Raw genomic sequence first — 12652 nt, forward strand, 5'->3', positions numbered from 1 at the left:
GGTTCACCAAATTTCAGAACGCTGTTTACAAATGAACACATGAGGCTTGCTAACAGTACAATAACTGAGGTTAAAGTTTGCCCATCGCCATCTGCTGTGTCTAGTATAGTAGTCAATGTATTGTACTGATCTGTTGTATTTGCATTTTATTTACAAACGTGTCATGTTTACTGAAAACATTTTATTTACAATCGGATGATGTCATCTGGTTAGATAGTACAGGACCCTCTCCGCCATTACGACAAAGCCAGCCGACAGTTCTGTTGAAAAAGACAGCGTCAAACATTCAGCTCATTTAGTGTAATTAATGTTAATTTACTGCAGTAAAAGGATATTATAAATGAACTGATTTTAATTAAATTTACGTAAACACGGTAATTTGTAAATAATTAATGTTTAGTTAATGCATTTATAAATGTTATTAATAAATATTTATATTAATGCAATGTATTTTCATAGAAATATCATTGTTTTTTATTATAATAAAAGGTTTGTAACAATATAAAAATAGAGCGTGTTGTGTTATTACTTGGGTGATTCCAAGAAGTAATATAAGGTATTATTAATTAATTTTCTTAATAACAATTATGTTAGAATTTATTATTTACACAGAAATGTTTTATAAAATTTTAACATTAATATAATAAAGTTTTTTTTAGAATGATGTATAAGTTTTATTCTGTAATCATTAAAAAATCTTATTTAGCAAAACAAAATGTTGTTTTGTATGAATATGTTTAAATGACATTCTTTCTATTACAACTTCACGTTAATATACAATTGTTCAGCCCATTACGTGGAATTCTGTATGTTTGTGGCTCACGCAATAATAGCTTAACAGAATTTTAAAAGACCATACAACAAAGTGTGCAGTTGTCTTAAATCTTATTTAATATTTTCCATTTATAAATCGGTTAGAAGATTCTTTAAACGGTTCGGTAATTTGTTAAAAATTGCACAATAAGGCCCTTCTCGTAAATCGAACTATTCTGTTACTTGTGTTGTAGTATTTTCGGTGCTTTTTTTTCAATATTGACAGATGGGATTTTACTTCTTCATGTGACTTTATTCTCCCATCGGCAAAACGGAATCATTTCTCATTTTTCCCTGCTGTTTAGCTATACATAAAGGAAAGTATGCTAATCGTGTCAAATTTTGTGTACATACGTAAATATGTTTGTTATTTTCTTGATACCTCCAGACTGGATAGAGCGATTCGAATGAAATTTGGCACTATAATTTTTTTATACGGGGAATTTAATTTTAGTCAGAATCGCTTAAGGGGGCAGGGAGATACGAACCTCAGGTCCCGTATCTCAAAATTTAACTCAAAGAGGAAAATATAATTTTTTCCCATAGATTAATGCCTCTTGGTAGCTAAGATATTTCTGATCGTGTTTAGTCTTTATTCGGACTCCCTTAGAGGTGGGAGCAAAAAGCACTTTCTTTTTAATTTCTGGATTTTTCAGTTTCTGGAATCAAAGTCACATTTTTATACTAATTTGATGATTGGATTACATTTGTATGTCACAAAACTTTGGTTAAATATTTGATAATTTGTAAAATATTTGATAACAAAATCAAAGAAAGAACTGTAGCTCATTACAGCGAATATTGTAAGAGTGGGTAAAGAGTTTGGAATGAACGAAAAAAACAACAGAAACAAAAATCTCCAGAGTTGTCAAGAAAAAAAGCTTCGTTATTATATTTCTGGAAGGAAAACAAATAAAAATGAATATCTCTACAAACATACGACTTGAAACCAAAAATTCAGTCCATATTGAATTTTCTGAGAGTAAAATATTTAAAAGAGGACTGGACTGTCAGTTGTTTCTAAATGATTCAGTAAATCAGTAAGCGTGAAATGTGTTAGTATTTAGACGTATGAATTAATTATAATTAGCATTTATGAATTTTATTAAAAGAAAATCGAGCGTCACAGATTCTGCACGATTTCACTTATAACCTATTTCGTTGTAGCCTTGACTGGGTAAAATTATAAAATTTACTCACTGTTGATGTTAAAATAATTGTACGGGTATTATTTCTATATTATAAAAGGTGTCTTAATTTTATAGAACGTAAATAATATTATGACAAACAGTGTAGGTTATTGGTTTTGTTTATACGTTAGCCGAAATAAGAACTCTATTCTGACACAACAGTGACGTGTTCTTACAGTATAGCGAAATTCCCACCAATGTCAGTAATAAAAAATATGTTATCTTGTTTTGTAATCGATATGTTCAACTAATCTGGGAGTACCGTGCAATACTACTCAGTTTACAAAACGAGTGCAAATAGTTGTCGAAGATATTAATTACTGCCGCAATGCAGTATGGTAGTGTAGTCATTTTTTTTTTTTATTACATATATTTCCCTAATATAATTCTGTATTATCTTAGTACTTTATTATTATTGTTTACATTTATTATTTATTTTATTTATTGCATTCAAAATACTATTAATAAATTTGAATGATGAACAGTTGATTGAACTAAAGCGTCATCCTGTAATTTATGATTTAGGAAGTGAAATAAGTCATAAAGCATGAAAAATGTTTTGCTAATAAATATATTACCATAGTGTAGCCCAACTTTTGAACAATGAACTGTATGCAACAGTTCTGTAATAATTCTATGACGATTTCAAGCACTAATCGCGATTCAGACAATTTTACTTCGCAACTATATTTTTGAATACAACATAATTTAATTTATTACGTACAAAATGTTTCTATTTTTGAAGTAAGAAAATTTTATAATTAATTAACTTTTTTTTTTACTTGCTCTAAGAATTCAAAAGAAGAGAAGAGAGCATATAGATACAAGTTGAGACGATGTATTAACAGCTAATAGTCAAAAAGTGTTGTTTTGATATTTGCTTCTCATCTTGCATGACACCAATATCATGAAAATGTATTAGTAACAATTTATAGACAAATAAGAACTCTATTATCTTATCTATTATGTTATCTTGTTTTGTAATCGATATGTTCAAACTGATGTTCAAAACAATATTATATTTTATGATAGTTAAGCCCCGTAAAAAAAAATTACCTTACTCGTACTCACAGAAAAAAAGTATTTGATATTTATTAATGAAAAGAATATCTTTTATATAATCCAAATTTTAGTAATGAACCCTCTAAAACAAAATACACAGTTCAAAATCAGCGGCTCAATTTCAGTTGCACAAAAATTACGCTGTAAAACTTTACACAAAGAAAACGCAGTAAAATTACGTCAGGTACTTGATTTAAAACCGACTGTTAATCCTCTAAGAAATTTAGTAAAAAAATTTAAGCTTAAATCTTTCATAAAGTAATTTACAAAAGTTTTTAATTATCATAGAATTTTAAAATTATTTTCTTATTCAAAATAATTTCTTCTAATAAGATATGAACGGTTAGATCTTTATATTGCGTTGAGATGTTTGTGAATAATTACGTTCTTGCCTACGCACGAGGTCTGTAAGTAAAATAATGAACACTAGTTCAGAAAAACTATTTATTTACAATGCAATAATACATGGACTATCACCTTCGAAATAGTTTCCATGGGGAGCCACGCAACGCTTCAAACGGTTTTCCCACTCTTCGTAGCTGTGTTGCAACTCAGAAACGGAATATCCTTCAGATAGTCGTTCATTTTTTCTAATATTTTCTACTGTTCCAAAATGGTGTCGTTTGAGGTGTTTTTTGAAGTTGGGAACAGGAAAAACTCGTAAGGACTCAAGTCAGGTGAATAGTTGAGGAACTACAGAAATTATTTTCTTTGCCAAAATCTCATTAAATGAGAGTGCAGTGTGGCAACCATTTTCATGATGCAGTATATAGTTGTTTTTGATGACTGGTTTCATGCGGGCAACTCTTTTCCGTAGTCTTTCACGAATTTCTCGGTATACATATTGATTACCGATCAGATTAGATCTGTCCTGTAGGCAAAAACTCCTTATGAGCAATGTCATTGCTATCGAAGAAAAAATTAGCATATTATTTATTTTTGATTTGCTCATTATTGCTTTTTTGGTACGTGGTGAGTTTGAAGTGTGCCACTCCTTTCTCTGGCGTTTTGCTTTTGGGTCGTCCTCAAATACCCAAGATTCATCACAAGTAATTAAAGTTTTTATAAAATCAAAACCAGTTTAAATTCGTCCTAGAAGATCGCGGCACACTTCCACCCTGTTGTTTTTCTGTTCATCGGTGAGGTTTTTTTGGGACCAATTTTGCACAAATTTCTTTCATGTCCAATTCCTTTGTCAAAATTTGATGGACTGGTTCAAATTCAATTGTTCTGCAGTAATTCTAACAGTTAATCGCCGGTCTACTGTACCAAGTCTCTGATTTACTGAACATTGTCGTCACTTTTTAACTTAACGGTTTTCCAGAGCGTATATCATCCGCAAGTGATTTCCGGCCATCTGAAAATGCTTTAAACCACCTAAAAACTTGAGCTCGTGACAGAGCGTTATCTCCATAGCCCTTTTTAATTTTTAAAATGCTTCAGTAGCATTCTCATCTAGTTTAACACAAAATTTGATTGCACAACGTTGCTCATAATTAGTATCACTCAATTTTGTAACGCATAAAAAAACTCGTTTCAAGAAAAGTTTGTTTTGGTCTAACGTGGCAAAAATAAATTAAAAATATTAATTCCTAATATAAATCAGCTGTTCATATAACCATATGGTTAATAGTAACTTCACAGTGTTGCCACTTTGGCTGCCAAAAAAAAAAACTTGTCTCTTTATTTTATTTACAGACCTCGTATGAAACAATACAATTTTCTGTTAAATTCTATAAAATCTGAAATACTTTTGTCCGATTTTGGTGTCCTAAATGAAATTCCGAAAGAAAATTCAGTCTATTTTGCAAAATAAAAAAATCTATAATTCATTAACTGAAGAGTTGTATTGTACCATTACGTAACAAGATAATATAAATATTTTATTGAGGATTACCTACCCATTTCTCAAGGAATTACACTTGGTTATTATTTTGTGTTAATTATCGGATGTTTCATAACATATTACACATTTTAACGAGCATATAATTATATAAAAGTAATTCTATATCTTTGAAGTTAAAAAAAAGTAATTTTATGTTAAAATTAATTATTTACTATTAAAACATTAATTATTTAAAATGCATACAGCAACTTTTGTTATTTAATGAACAATAATTACTACATTATGTAATGATGTAGCTGGAAATCTTAATCCTGTAATAAATATATGCTATTATTTAGTATACTTTTATATTACAAGATTTTTCTAGGTTATTGTTTTTATTTAAATTATTTTTCAACCATTTAGTTGTGTGTGATATATACGTGGTAGTACATTTACGTTTACTTGAATACTTTTCAAGTAAAGAAAATCCGCATTTTCTAATGTCTTACTATCTCATTCTCTAATATTTCATAAAGTTCAAAACTTGTAAATTCATATACATATATATTATATATACAATACTTTACTAGTTTACAAGTTTTGTTTATTTTATCTTTTGTGCGTTTACTATCATAATATTTTTGGATAATATTCGAGACCACTCTGTAAATAATGATCTGAATGTACTTGGACAAGGAATTAGCAAGTTACTATCATTCAGTCAGTCTGTCATTTGTGTAGGTATTTCTTAATTTTATATATATCTTTATATATATATTTCTTGTATGCGTGTGTATGTCACTGAACTCCTCCTAAACGGCTGGACCGATTTTGATGAAATTTTTTGTGTGTTTTCAAGGGGATTCGAAACTGATTTAGATTAACAATTTGGTCCACTGGAAAATGTTTTTTTAATTAATCTTTTATTTATAAGTAGTTGTTGATTTTGGAATGTTTTACATTGGATCCGGCAGACTGCGCTACCATCGCAGTATCGAATATTCAATAATATTCTATTTTAATTTTAGTTTGTCCCGACAGTTGGTGCTGCGATCAAATTGAGAAAAATATTTCGTAATTTTGTGTTATTATTGTGTTACAAAAAATCGCGAGAAAACAGTTTTTTAATAAATAAGAGGCTAATAAATCAGATGGAAATGTAAACAAAGGAAAACCAATCAGATCAATGCAAGATGGCCGCTGTCAAACACAACGACCAATCACAAAGAGCCCGTATGGCCGTTGCCAATGTAAACAAAATCACAACTGATTAAGTAACAAGTAGGGAGCACTGCGATCACGTTTAGAATTGTGCTCGTATTGAGAAATATTATATTATATTATTATTTATTGAAATAACGTTTTAAAGTGTAATTAAAAAATATACATTGTGCAAATTTGTAAGGTACAGTATTGAAGTGAAAATGTTTTTTAAATTTATTTATGGATTGTTGATCTTGGGATGGTAAAAGTTCACAATTGGGTCCGGTAGGCAGCGTGTGGGTTTGGTAGGCAGAGCTGCGATCGCGTTTTAGAAGTTTTTTTTTTAATTTTTGGTTTATCAGTCAAACCCGGTAGTTGGTGCTGCGATCGGATTCTAGGAATTTTTTTTATTTTGTTGCTTTTTCGCATATCAGTTACTTGCGTCGTATAGCTTAGTGTTGTTCTTACATTTTTTTCCTGTTTAGCCTCCGGTAACTACCGTTTAGATAATACTTCAGAGGATGAATGAGGATGATATGTATGAGTGTAAATGAAGTGTAGTCTTGTACAGTCTCAGTTCGACCAATCCTGAAATGTGTGGTTAATTGAAACCCAATCACCAAAGAACACCGGTATCCACGATCTAGCATTCAAATCCATGTAAAAATAACTGGCTTTACTAGGACTTGAACGCTGGAACTCTCGGTTTCCAAATCAGCTGATTTGGGAAGATGCGTTCACCACTAGACCAACCCGGTGGGTTGTTGTTCTTACATTAAAATTCGTATTTTTTACGGACTACTGTGTTTAGAGTATAGTTTGAATTAAATCCAATAGGTAGTGCTGTTCTGACAATTGGATTTATTTACATTCTGAATTTGATAAAGTTAAAGGTGAAATTTTATAAGGTTCCGTAATGTTTTGTAAGTTTCTTAATGTTCAGTATTAATTGTAATGATTTTGCAGCCACAACACTTTTCGTTAAAAAATTATTTTCCACCGAATACTGTGATTAGAGAGTGATGTGAATTAAATCCGATAGGTAGTGCTGTTGTTTTGCCATTTGGATTTATTTACATTCTGACTTTTATAAAGTGAAAGTTTAAATTTTGTAAATTGCTAATGTTCAGTTTTTAAGGTTTTATGAAACTTTCAATTGTTGTCATTTAATCTGTATGTATACTCAGATCTAGCAATAGCGAAGCATTGCCGAGTCTGCTAGAATTGCGCGCTTATTGAGAATATTATATTATATTATTATTTATTGAAATAACGTTTTAAAGTTTAATTAAAAAATGTACATTGTGCAAATTTGTAAGGTGCAGTATTGAAGTGAGTATTTTACATGATTTTTCATGATTTTTTATGATGTATACACGTGCATTCAATAACAATCAACTTAACTTACAAATTTAAATTGTCAGTTCTCATTTGATTCTATGCAACTTGTGAATTATTGAACGGCTCTTTGAAAATGAAAATTTAAGTTTGTAAAATAAATTATAATATTTATAAAATTAAAATATAAGTTACTTATAATATAGTTTAAAGTATATTTAAAAAATTGTAATTATAATGTTTTAGCTGATTAATTTTATAAAAGGTTTTCTAAAATTATTTTTAATTTACAATTATCTAAAATTTGGTAAAATAGATGTTAAAATAAAGAATGAGAAAAATGATAAAAATTTCTACTAAAATTTTAACTACGTTGCTTTTTTACAGTGCGTTAATTTTTTGATTAATTGATTAATTAAGCATGGTTATGAAACATCAAAATTATTAAATAAAAAAAAAAAAAATGTAGGAGGTACTTTTTTAGAATTAAGTATAAGTGAAAATTAGTAGTAATGTGGATGAAAATTTATTAATTACACTAATTATTAATTTTACGACGTTTCGATTTTTTAATTCAATTTTCATCGGACATCTCAATATTTAGTGAAAATAAATATTAACCATACTACACATAATTAATCAATAAACCCATTACAAAAATACAACAATCACAAACTAATAATATCATACTAATAGTCATTTTAATGAAATTTAGAACACATTCCTGCTAATTTTAACTCAATTAAGTTACTTATATTTATGTGTGTCATTTATTACAGAATAATGCCGCGTCAGGACAACGTCTGTCGGGTCCGCTAGTATTTATATATATATATACTGTAAATATAAGAGGTATAATTTATAATTTTGAGCTTTTAGAGTTGTTCAGTAATTGTTTGACTAAAACATCTGACGCGATAGTATGCTCTGAATACCAGTTTTTCGCTTATAAATTTTTTGGCTTGAAGGGCTATAATATTATTTTGTAGTTATAATACATTTAATAAGATTAACATCATTTTTAATTTAATAAAATTCTCTGTTAGCTTCATTGAAAACGGGTTCTTGTTGTCTTGACACTTGTAAAGCAGCAACATTTACAACTGCTCTAAAAAATTATAGTTATTACTAGGAATATAAAAACCACATTATTATAGGTAATTTTAACGAAAATTAGTTTCAACTCCCTAACGGAATGGTAACGTTTCAGCCTTTTACCAGGAGGTCACGGGTTTGAATTTGTCAGGAATTGTATTTTTTATTCACTACAAAATTTCCATTTCGTAATCCTAAGACACAAGTATCGAAATTATGCGGTGAATTAATCATTTAACGAAAATGGATATTTTAGTGAATAATTTTTAACAGATGGATCACTTACCTTATTTTAGAAGTGTAACTAGACCAAATGACATTTTTTTCCGTTTAGCTTCCGGAACCACCGTAAAGACATTATCTCAGAGGATGAATGAGGATGATATGTATAAATGAAGATGATAAGTATGAATTTAAATGTCTCAGGTCGAATATTCCTGAGATGTGTTGTTAATTGAAACTCAACCACCAAAGAACAGCAATATCCATGATCTAGTACTCAAATCCGTATAAAAGTAACTGCCTTTACTAGGATTTGAACCTTAGAACTCTCGACTTCGAAATAGCTGAGTTTCGGTGACGGTTCACCAATAGACCAACCCGGTGGGTTAGATCAACTAACCTGACGCCATAGCGGAAAGAACCTTCCATGTGACGATTCCTGTAGCCATGCCACCTTCTCCATACCAAACTCTTATGGGCTTTACCGGAGGTCATCTTCAGTATCTCGGCAATGACATTAATCAGTCAAGCCTCAGCCAGGATGCCTCTAGCGACATTTCCATCGGTGTAGTACTAACATTAACTCCAAACAAATCAAATCTAGCCAAGTCTCAAACAAGACATAATGACTTTCTAAGAACGAAGGAACTGAACTCTACCTACTCGAAAGGTAAAAATGAGTTCAACACATAACGAATATTAAAACGCAACACAAAAACACTAAAAACATAAAAATCACAATAAATAATGTAACAATAGTAACATGAAACACAACTGACGAAAAACAAACAAATCATTACCTAATGAAACAAAAACAGCAACTATTTAGAAACCCATAAAACAAAATAACAAACCAAACATAAACTCAAAGAAGGAAAGTCCAAGCGGGATATCACACCCCTTCAGTGACCCTTTCTTTTGACAATTATGCAATAAAACTTCTTTATACGATCACCCATTCGGCCCGGCTTTTCCAGGTAGCACGGAGATCAAGTGTCGACCCGATAATATCTAGCCGAAAAGTGGTTTCCATGCGCATTAAGTCATACCTAGTACATTCATATATCACAGGATAACCATCGTCCAATAATCCGCATAGCGGACACATACCAGAGTCCACAAGGCCGAATTTCTGTAGTCTGTCTCGAAAAGCACCATCCTCTGAAACCTGTTTAAACTGGACTAAATTTACTGGAAAAGCTTAAGACTTCCCTCTTCCAGTCCAGATGTCTTCTGGCGATTACTTTTTGTTTGGGCCATTGAAGAAGATACTGAGAGGTCATTGATTCCAGAGTGACAACGAAGAAGAGGAGTTTCATGCGGAATTGTTTCGTGACACATGCTTAAAGCTTTTGTGAACAAGGTTCCAAAGTTAAGAAAATGTGTAGAACTTCAAGGAGACTATATAGAAAAGAGATTTATTTTTATTTTTATTCTGTGCTAATAAGTGTTAAAGTAAAATGTCCGATTTGTATTTGATTGGCCTCGTAAAAGACAGGTTACTTTTTTAGGCTAATTACAATTTTGTTCTAATAAATGTTTTCGTTTCAAATAGGAAAATGATTCCTAACCCGCTTTTGCTTTTGTATTAAATTTCATTTACGAAAATGTTAACCTTAATGCTTAACCTTCCTGGACCTAGCTAACGTCTTTGACAAGTTTAGTCGTAATTGTTGTCAGAGTTGGAAAACCATGAAATTCGGGATACAGCTCTTAACTTAATTCGTAATTAGTTGTGATAAAACTTTGAAATTAAATAATGAAATAAAAAATTATCATAGTGTGTATGTTCGCTGTAAAATATTGAAATTTTTCAAAGCATTATTTATCGGCCTTTATATTTTCTCTTGAATTTTTTTGATTGAATATCGGAAAATGTTATTATATCATACATAGGTGACATTTTGATTCTTTGTTTGCAAAGATCTTTTGGAAGGCTAGTTGTACGTCAATTAATGTGTGATTATTTAAGTATGATCAGTTTGTGTTCGGCGGCTAATTAATTGCCTCTGAATGTGTGGATAAGACGATAAATACAACATTTGGCCCTTGTATAAATAGCATTCTATCTTATAAAATTAATAGCATTGAAATAATAAAACATGTTGAATCATTAAATCTCTCTCTCTCTCTCTCTCTCTCTCTCTCTCTCTCTCTCTCTCTCTCTCTCTCTCTCTCTCTCTCTCTCTCTCTCTGTGTGTATATATATATATATATATGTGTGTGTGTGTGTGTGTGTGTGGGTGTGGGTGTGGGTGTGTGTTTGTTGTTTGTGCGTGTGTATGTAAATGGATTGTTTTATGAAGTCGGACGTGCAAGTGGATGAACGCAAAAGAGGAAAAGTTTATTTTCCATAGATTAAGGAGAAATTTTAATATTGAAACTCTAAAGTTGATTTATTATGGCTTACCTATAATTGATTTAGATTAGTTTCATAATAGAGGGTATGTGCGAATGATAATTTAATTAAGCCTCTAACAGCCACAAAATATTATTTAAAGTCTTTTGTAATCCAAACTGTTCGCCACTTCCATTAAAAGTGAATAATCATTCAAAGGAATCATTTATAATAATGGACAAATGAGTCCGTTTGTCTGTTATTTTTATAATGAATATAAATTCTGGTTTCTTCTATCTATCTAATTTATTTTTATCTTTTCAAACGCAATACCTTAATACTTTATTGTTTTTTAGCCAATTATAATTTCAATGTAATATAAATATATTTTCTAGTTATAATTAGTTAGATCTATGTACAGGTAAGAGGTTAATCTCAATAGGATTTAAATAAACGCCAACTTCTGTATCTAGTTTAATATGTATTTTGTATAACTGTATAATTATATATTTCGTTTGAATAAATAAATTATAGGTTAAGGTAGTAGTACTACACCATGCAATTTTATTAATTGTTTGCAAATGTATACAACGACTGCTAGAGTGAGTTACATGTAATATTACCGGTTTTTTTATATCTTCAACAAAAACATTATTTTTACTAGCGTATTATTAAAACCGCGTTTATACCGAGTAAATAGCATGCTTATAACGTATACGTTTATACTCATCTTCAATTAAAATTTACTAAATTTTTAAAAAAAATTGTAATTAAAATAAGATAAAAATAAATTCTTTTACGTTTTAATGTAGTAGACGATCTACTTCTGTAGTTAGTTAGTTAGTTAGTTCTTAGATGGCGCCACTGACTCTATATTGAAATAAGAAAATAAATACAAAAACAATCCCTTTCGGCACGCCGGAAGGCGGAAGTAGATTTCACTTGTGCTAAGTAGGGGGTAAAAAAGATTTCCACCTTAAAATTAACAAACACTTCAAATTTACTCAATACGACAATGGTTGCATGTGAAAAAAATTTTCACATGTTTAATATAAACAAGCTCCATTTTCTTACAATTCCAGCAACATTTTGGTTATCCCTTGCCGTAAAGGTTGGTCATATCAAAAATTATTACAGAAAAAAGTTTTAGGTAATGTTTAAAGGACTAAAGACCACCACTTTAAATCGATTTGATATTGTGCCTATTAAGGGAGGTATGAATTTTTTTTGTCAAAATCTCATTTTTCCACCCCCTGGGCCAATGGTTGGTGATATCAAAACATTTTACTTACATAAGTTTTAGGCCCTTATCCAAAGAATAGTAGGAACTTTAAACAGATTCGATATTTTATTTAATAGGAAAGTTATAGCGATATTTTGTTTTTTTTTGTAAACGCCTCCCATTTCCACCCCCATGGTCCGATTTTACCCATTAACGAACTCGACCGAGATTTTGGGTCGTTATATTTTACGTATATATTTGAAAATAATTGGCGCAAAATTACGGCAGTTTTCGGTCCGCAGGTAAGTGAAACATACATATATATTTATAAACTTTTGAAC

This window comes from Lycorma delicatula, chromosome 3, assembly GCF_047948215.1.
Source record: "Lycorma delicatula isolate Av1 chromosome 3, ASM4794821v1, whole genome shotgun sequence".
Lineage (NCBI taxonomy): Eukaryota > Metazoa > Arthropoda > Insecta > Hemiptera > Fulgoridae > Lycorma > Lycorma delicatula.